General features: G+C 37.0%; 1 non-coding gene across 1 annotated transcript; it reads right to left on the bottom strand.

The window, feature by feature from the left end:
- Positions 1-6,461: 6,461 nt before the first annotated feature.
- Positions 6,462-6,569, bottom strand: LOC112798767 (small nucleolar RNA R71). The gene has a single exon (XR_003200364.1). It is a non-coding gene; the product is annotated as a small nucleolar RNA R71 (small nucleolar RNA).
- Between the last annotated feature and the right edge of the window lie 1,857 nt (positions 6,570-8,426).

Genomic DNA, 8,426 nt, shown 5'->3' with positions numbered 1-8,426 from the left:
TCATAGTTAGAGGTTGACTAAGTGGGAGCAACGAGCAATTCTCATCACAATTGATAAGCATAACTAGGATAGGACTTCTAATTTTCATACCTTGCCAAGAGTTTTCTTAGCTATTGATTTATTAATTCATGCAATTTATTTCTCTTGTTCAAACCTTTCAAAAACCCAAAAATACTGTTTTCCATAACCAATAATAAAACACACCTCCTTGCAATTCCTTGAAAAGACGACCCGAGGTTTGAATACTTCGGTTTATAAATTTTACTGGGTTTGTTACTTGTGACAACCAAAACTTTTGCACGAAAGGATTCTTTGATGGTTTAGAAGCTATACTTGCAACGTGATTATTTCTATGAAATTTTTTACTAGCAAAAGTCAGTTTGTTAAAAATGGCGTCGTTGCCGTTCGTCAAAAGTCCCTCACGCGCATGTGTCAGTTGAATTTTTGGCAATAAGTGCGCATGAGATAGAGAGTTGCGCGGGAGCGACGCTCCTCTCGCGCCAATGGCACAAATCAAGTCACGTGTACGTGTCATCAGAAAATTTTGCAACTCACGCGATCACGTGCTCCACGTGTCCGCATTGCCTGCGCCGTACAGCTTATCCAAATCAGCGCCAGAAATCATATCTTTTCTTCACCAATCCTAATTTTTCCTTTCTCCTCTCTTCCTTACTTCTTCTTCCTTTCTTTCACTTCTCATCCATCTTCACCTTCATTCTATTTTACTTAATTTATTTGCATACTTTCATTCATTGCATTTTCATCTTGTGCATATTTTTATTTTCTTTTCTAAGCTTGTTATTTTACCATTGGTGTTAAATGTTCTTATTCAACTATTGTATCTTTTCTTGCATTATTTTGGTGCTTAGTGACTTGTTTAACACTATTGGGTACTATTATTTAAATTAATACTAATCTTTTTTGATACTAGTACTCCTCTTGCATTGATATGAACTTATACTGTCTTTCATTACCCACACTCTTCCCCTTTGTTACAATTTTTGCACTATTGATATACCATGTGCCTCTACTATTTTTTTTCACTAGCATGTTGTAGCTACCATGTAATTGAGACCTTCATTACCTGGCATTAACCCACCCATACTTTATTTGTTTTTCTATCTTTATTTCTGGGTTACTTTTCTTCTTGTTCCTCTTCTTTCAGGATGGCCACCGAGGAAGGGAAAGGAAGAACTTCTATATGGGGCAACAAACAGGTTCCACCTGCACAATCTTTGGAGAAAAGCATCAGTATAACAACCTGTCCACTTGCACATCTTGGCATGCACCGAGGACGGTGCAATCTTTAAGTGTGGGGAGGTCGATACCGACTTCTATGGGTTAGTTACTTCATATTTTAACACCAATTTTAATTTTCTTTGTTAAATTAGTTGCTGCATTTGCATGTTTGTTTGATTTTGTGTATATTTTACCACTCCTTGGTTGAAGTGACATTTTCTTTTCAAGAAACTTTCTCTGGCATTCCACTAATTTGAATTGAAATTTTTATTGAACTTGTTTGAAGAAATATTATTTTGGAACATGGTTTAGAGCTCGAACACACAAAACCCGTGAGATTTTGAGCCTATTTGATTGGTTGCATTTTATCAACCAATATTTTATTTTTGGTGTGTATTATTCTCTCTAAAATTGTGATCTTTGTCATGTTTGATTCTATATTTCCATTATTTAACGTATGCATGCACTTATGTGTTTGAGGCCTTGTTTCACTAAGCTTACATACCCATATGGCCTTAACCTTTCATTATCCTTTGCATACTAATTTGAGCCAATTTTAACCCATTTGTTCTTTACTTTAGCACATCATTAACTCTAAGCGGAAAACAATAATGTCCTTAATTTGAATCCTTGGTTAGCTTAGACTAGTGACAGTGCTCACGAATTAACTGAGGGGAAATTGGGTTTACCAATATTTGGTTTGAGAATTGAGTGTTGTGTATTCTTGAGAAAATATGAACAAGAATGTTAAGAACATGTTTATGCATTCAATACCTTAATCATATGTATTATAAATTATGAAAAAAAAATTTAGAAAAGAAAAATAAAAACAGAAAAAGAAAAAAGAGAAAAAGAAAAGAAAAAGAGCAGAAAAATAAAAAGGGGACAAAATGCCTCAAAGTAAATGGTGATAGCAATGCATATGTACTGTACTAAAAAATTAGAATGCATGTATATGTAGTAAACACAGTTAATGTGTAGTTATTAATTTTATATTATGATTATATGGATTGTGCTAAGTTAGGTGAAAAGTTTAGGTTAATTAAGGATTAAGATTTTTGTCCAATTAGCCAAATACAATCCTACCTTGACCCTAACCCCATTACAACCCTAAAAAAAAGACCTCTTGATATGTGTATCTGTGCATTAATTCTTTATTGATTGTTAGATGAAGAGCAACCCTTAGAAAGCAAGATTAGTAGAGAATTGAGAGAATCGAACCTTAAACACTTGAGTGATTAGAGTGTATACACTTCCGGTGAGGGTTCGATGCTCTATTCTTTATTCCCAACTTTCATGAGCTATTTTCTTCTGCAAGTCTATTTGTACTTTATTTTTATGATTTGAATTAGTGAAATCCAGTTCATATTTATTCTTGAAAGGCTTAATTATGTTTCACCAAGTAGGTAAAAGCATTTTGCATGTAGTTGCATTCATATAAATAGGTTACATTTCATGCATCCTACCATTCCTTTTCACTCTTATAGCTTCCTGATGAGCGGATAATTTATATGCTTTTTGGCATTGTTTTTAGTATGTTTTAGTTAGTTTTTATTATATTTTTATTAGTTTTTTAGTTAAAATTCACTTTTTTGGACTTTACTATGAGTTTGTGTGTTTTTCTGTGATTTCAGGTATTTTCTGGCTGAAATTGAGGGACCTGAGCAAAAATCTGATTCAGAGGCTGAAAAGGACTGCAGATGCTGTTGGATTTTGACCTCCCTACACTCGAAGTGGATTTTCTGGAGCTACAGAAACCCAATTGGCGAGCTCTTAATGGAGTTGGAAAGTAGATATCCTGGGCTTTTCCAGCAATGTATAATAGTCCATACTTTGCCCGAGATTTGATGGCCCAAACTGGCGTTCCAAATCAGCTCAAAACTGCCCGGCGTTAAACGCCGGAACTGGCACAAGAATGGGAGTTAAACGCCCAAACTGGTACAAAAGCTGGCGTTTAACTCCAAGAAAAGTCTCTACACATGAAAGCTTCAATGCTCAGCCCAAGCACACACCAAGTGGACCTGGAAGTGGATTTTTACGTAATTTACTCATTTCTGTAAACCCTAGGCTACTAGTTCTCTACAAATAGGACCTTTTACTATTGTATTTTCATCTTTGGATCTCTTTAGATGCTTTGATCATCTTTGGACGTCTAGTTCTTAGATCATGGGGGCTGGCCTCTCGGCCATGCCTAGACCTTGTTCTTATGCATTTTCAACGGTGGAGTTTCTACACACCATAGATTAAGGTATGGAGCTCTGCTGTACCTCGAGTATTAATGCAATTACTATTGTTCTTCTATTTAATTCAGCTTATTCTTGTTCTAAGATATTCATTTGCACCCAAGAACATGATGAATGTGATGATTATGTGACACTGATCATCATTCTCATTTATGAACGAGTGCCTGACAACCACTTCTGTTCTACAAGCAAACAAGGCTTGAATGTTTATCTCTTGGATCCCTTAATCGGAATCTTCGTGGTATAAGCTAGAATTGATGGCAACATTCAAGAGAATCTGGAAGGTCTAAACCTTGTCTGTGGTATTCTGAGTAGGATTCAATGATTGAATGACTGTGACGAGCTTCAAACTCCTGAAGGCTGGGCATTAGTGACAGACGCAAAAGAATCAATGGATTCTATTCCAACCTGATTGAGAACCGACAGATGATTAGCCGTGCTGTGATAGGGTGTGTTGAACATTTTCACTGAGAGGAGGGATTGTAGCCACTGACAACGGTGATGCCCAACATACAGCTTTCCATGGAAAGGAGTAAGAAGGATTGGATGAAGACAGTAGGAAAGCAGAGAGACGGAAGGGACAAAGCATCTCCATTCGCTTATCTGAAGTTGTCACCAATGAATTACATAAGTATCTCTATCTTTACTTTATGCTTTATTCATATATCATCCATAACCATTTGAATCTGCCTGACTAAGATTTACAAGGTGACCATAGCTTGCTTCATACCAACAATCTCTGTGGGATCGACCCTTACTCGCATAAGGTTTATTACTTGGACAACCCAGTGCACTTGCTGGTTAGTTGTGCAAAGTTGTGATAAAGAGTTGAGTTTGCAATTGAGCGTACCATGTTGATGGCGCCATTGATGATCACAATCTCGTGCACCAAGTTTTTGGCGCTGTTGCCGGGGATTGTTCGAGTTTGGACAACTGACGATTTATCTTGTTGCTTAGATTAGGTATTTTTCTTCAGAGTTCTTAAGAATGAATTCTAGTGTTTCAAGGTGATGTTCTTATCATCACCAAAGCTGATTGATTCTCATCAATTTAGCTCTTGAATGCAATGTCCTGCTGAAGCTTGGCTAGCCATGTCTAATTCCTTTAGACTGAAGCTTTAGACTAACATTGCATGATTCCTGGAATTCTCATTAAGAATTTTGATATCTTTATTTTCTTTTCCACTTAATTTTCGAAAAATCCAAAAAAAAAAAATTACAAAATCATAAAAATAAAAAAATATTTTATGTTTCTTGTTGAGTCTAGTGTCTCATTTTAAGTTTGGTGTCAATTGTATGTTTCTATTCTTCTTGCATTCAAGCATGTGTCTTCATTAATCTTCAAGTTGTTCTTGATGATCTCCTTGTTCTGATCTTTAAATTCTCTTGTCTCGAGTGTTTTGTTGTTTTTCATATGCATTCTCATTTTGTTAGTGTCAATGGTATACAAACTGCTAAGTTTGGTGTCTTGCATGCATTGTTATTTGATTTTAGTTACATTTTGATTATTAAAAATCAAAATTTTTTTTAATTTGTGTCTTTTCAAGTCAAAAATACAGAGAATTGAAGATTTAGAACATACAGTAGAGAAATTACACAGAAAAAGGCTGGGCGTTCAAAACGCCCAGTGAAGAAGGAAAACTGGCGTTTAAACACCAGCCAGGGTGCTTGGCTGGGCGTTTAACGCCCAAAGGGGTAGTGTTTTGGGGTTAAACGCCAGAATGGATACCATTCTGGGCGTTTAACGCCAGGATGGCACAAGAGGGAAGATTCTGTTTTTAATTCAAATTTTTTTCATGTTTTCAAAATTTTTCAAAATCAAATCTTTTTCAAATCATATCTTTTCAATCATATGTTTTCAAAATCAATTTCTTTCCATTTTCAAAAATACTTGCTATCAATTGATGATTTGATTCAACATTTCAAGTATGTTGCCTTTTCTGTTGAGAAAGGTTTAATGTTTGAATCATATCTTTTCTTGTTAGCCAAGTCATTAATTTTTAAAATCAAATCTTTCTAAATTGTTTTTCAAATCATATATTCTCAATCATATCTTTTTAAAACTATATCTTTTCAATCATATATTTTTCTCACATCTTTTTCAAAATAGTTTTCAATCATACCTTTTTGATTTCTAATTTCGAAACCTTTTTTAAAAATCACTTGATTTCTTTTTCCACTCTTAAGTTTTCGAAAATCAATTAGTATTTTTTTTAAAATGTTTTTAAAATATTTTTATTTTATTTCTTCCCTTCTTCTCACATCCTTCTATTTATGGACTAACACTCCTCCTTAATACACAATTCGAACTCCATCTTTCTTGATAAGTTCGAATTCTTCTACCTCTTCCTTCTATTTTTCTTTTCCTCTGACACTTCAAGGAATCTCTATACTGTGACATAGAGGATTCCATACTTTCTTGTTCTCTTCTCTTTCATATGAGCAGGAGCAAAGACAAAAGCATTCTTGTTGAGGCTGACCCTAAACCTGAAAGGACCTTGAAGCGAAAGCTAAGAGAAGCTAAGGCACAACTCTCTGTAGAGGACCTAACAGAAATCTTCAAACAAGAAGAAGACATGGCAGCCGAAAACAACAACAATGCCAACAATGCAAGGAAGGTGCTGGGTGACTTTACTGCACCTACTCCCGACTTCTAAGGAGAAGCATCTCTATCCCTGCCATTGGAGCAAACAACTTTGAGCTTAAGCCTCAATTAGTTTCTCTGATGTAACAGAATTGCAAGTTCCATGGACTTCCATTGGAAGATCCTCAACAGTTTTTAGCTGAGTTCTTGCAAATCTGTGACACTGTCAAGACTAATGGGGTTGACCCTGAGGTCTACAGACTTATGCTATTCCCTTTTGCTGTAAGAGACAGAGCTAGGATATGGTTGGACTCACAACCTAAAGAAAGCCTGAACTCTTGGAAAAAGCTAGTCAATGCCTTCTTGGCAAAGTTCTTTCCACCTCAAAAATTGAGTAAGCTTAGAGTGGAAGTCCAAACCTTCAGACAGAAGGAAGGTGAATCCCTCTATGAAGCTTGGGAAAGATACAAATAATTGATCAGAAAGTGTCCCTCTGACATGCTTTCTGAATGGAGCATCATAGGTATCTTCTATGATGGTCTGTCTGAGCTGTCCAAGATGTCATTAGACAGCTCTACTGGAGGATCTCTTCATCTGAAGAAGACGCCTGCAGAAGCTCAAGAACTCATTGAAATGGTTGCAAATAACCAATTCATGTACACTTCTGAAAGGAATCCTGTGAACAATGGGACAAATCGGAAGAAAGGAGTTCTTGAGATTGATACTCTGAATGCCATATTGGCTCAGAACAAAATATTGACTCAACAAGTCAATATAATTTCTCAAAGTCTGTCTGGAATGCAAGCTGCACCAGGCAGTACTAAGGACGCTTCATCTGAAGAAGAAGCTTATGATCTTGAGAATCCTTCAATAGAAGAGGTGAATTACATGGGAGAATCCTATGGAAACACCTATAATCCTTCATGGAGGAATCACCCAAATCTCTCATGGAAGGATCAACAGAGACCTCAACAAGGTTTCAACAACAATAATGGTGGAAGAAACAGGTTTAGCAATGGCAAGCCTTTTCCATCATCTTCTCAGCAACAGACAGAGAATTCTAAGCAGAGCAACTCTGACTTAGCAACCATGGTCTCTGATCTAATCAAAACCACTCAAAGTTTCATGACTGAAACAAGATCCTCCATTAGGAACTTGGAGGCACAAGTGGGACAGCTGAGCAAGAAAATTACCGAACTCCCTTCTAGTACTCTTCCAAGCAATACAGAAGAGAATCTAAAAGGAGAATGCAAGGCCATTAACATGACCCACATGGCCGAACTTGGAGGGGAGGAAGAGGCAGTGATCACCACTGAGGAAGACCTCAATGGACGTCCACTGGCCTCCAATGAGTTCCCTAATGAGGAACAATGGGAATCTGAGGCTCATAATGAGACCATAGAGATTCCATTGGATTTACTTCTGCCATTCATGAGCTCTGATGAATATTCTTCCTCTGAAGAGGATGAAGATGTCACTGAAGAGCAAGTTGCTAAATACCTTGGAGCAATCATGAAGCTAAATGACAAGTTATTTGGTAATGAGACTTGGGAGAACGAACCTCCTTTGCTCACCAAAGAACTGGATGACTTGTCTAGGCAGAAATTACCTCAAAAGAGACAAGATCCTGGGAAGTTTTCAATACTTTGTACCATAGGCACCATGACCTTTAAGAAGGCTCTGTGTGACCTAGGGTCAAGCATAAACCTCATGCCTCTTTCTGTAATGGAGAAGCTAGGGATCTTTGAGGTACAAGCTGCAAGAATCTCACTAGAGATGGCAGACAATTCAAGAAAACAAGCAATTGGGCTTGTAGAGGATGTTCTGGTAAAAATTGAAGACCATTACATCCCTACTGATTTCATAGTCCTAGAAACTGGGAAGTGCATGGATGAATCCATCATCCTTGGCAGACCCTTCCTAGCCACAGCAAAGACTGTGATTGATGTGGACAGAGGAGAATTGATCATTCAAGTGAATGAATAATCCTTTGTGTTTAAGGCTCAAGGATATCCCTCTGTCACCATGGAGAGGAAGCATGAAGAGCTTCTCTCAAAACAGAGTCAAACAGAGCCCCCACAGTCAAACTCTAAGTTTGGTGTTGGGAGGCCACAACCAAATTCTAAGTTTGGTGTTGAACCCGCATATTCAAACTCTAAGTTTGGTGTTGGGAGGTTCTAACATTGCTCTGAGTATCTGTGAGGCTCCATGAGAGCCCACTGTCAAGCTACTGACATTAAAGAAGCGCTTGTTGGGAGGCAACCCAATGTTATATTTATCTATTTTCCTTTGTTATTTTATGTTTTATGTAGGTTGATGATCATGAGAAGTCACAAAATCAATTAAAAAAAGCAAAAACAG

This window comes from Arachis hypogaea, chromosome 4 (genome assembly GCF_003086295.3).
Source record: "Arachis hypogaea cultivar Tifrunner chromosome 4, arahy.Tifrunner.gnm2.J5K5, whole genome shotgun sequence".
Classification (NCBI taxonomy): domain Eukaryota; kingdom Viridiplantae; phylum Streptophyta; class Magnoliopsida; order Fabales; family Fabaceae; genus Arachis; species Arachis hypogaea.
The sequence above is the reverse complement of the archived record's forward strand: the minus strand, read 5'-3'. Positions and strand labels throughout refer to the sequence as shown.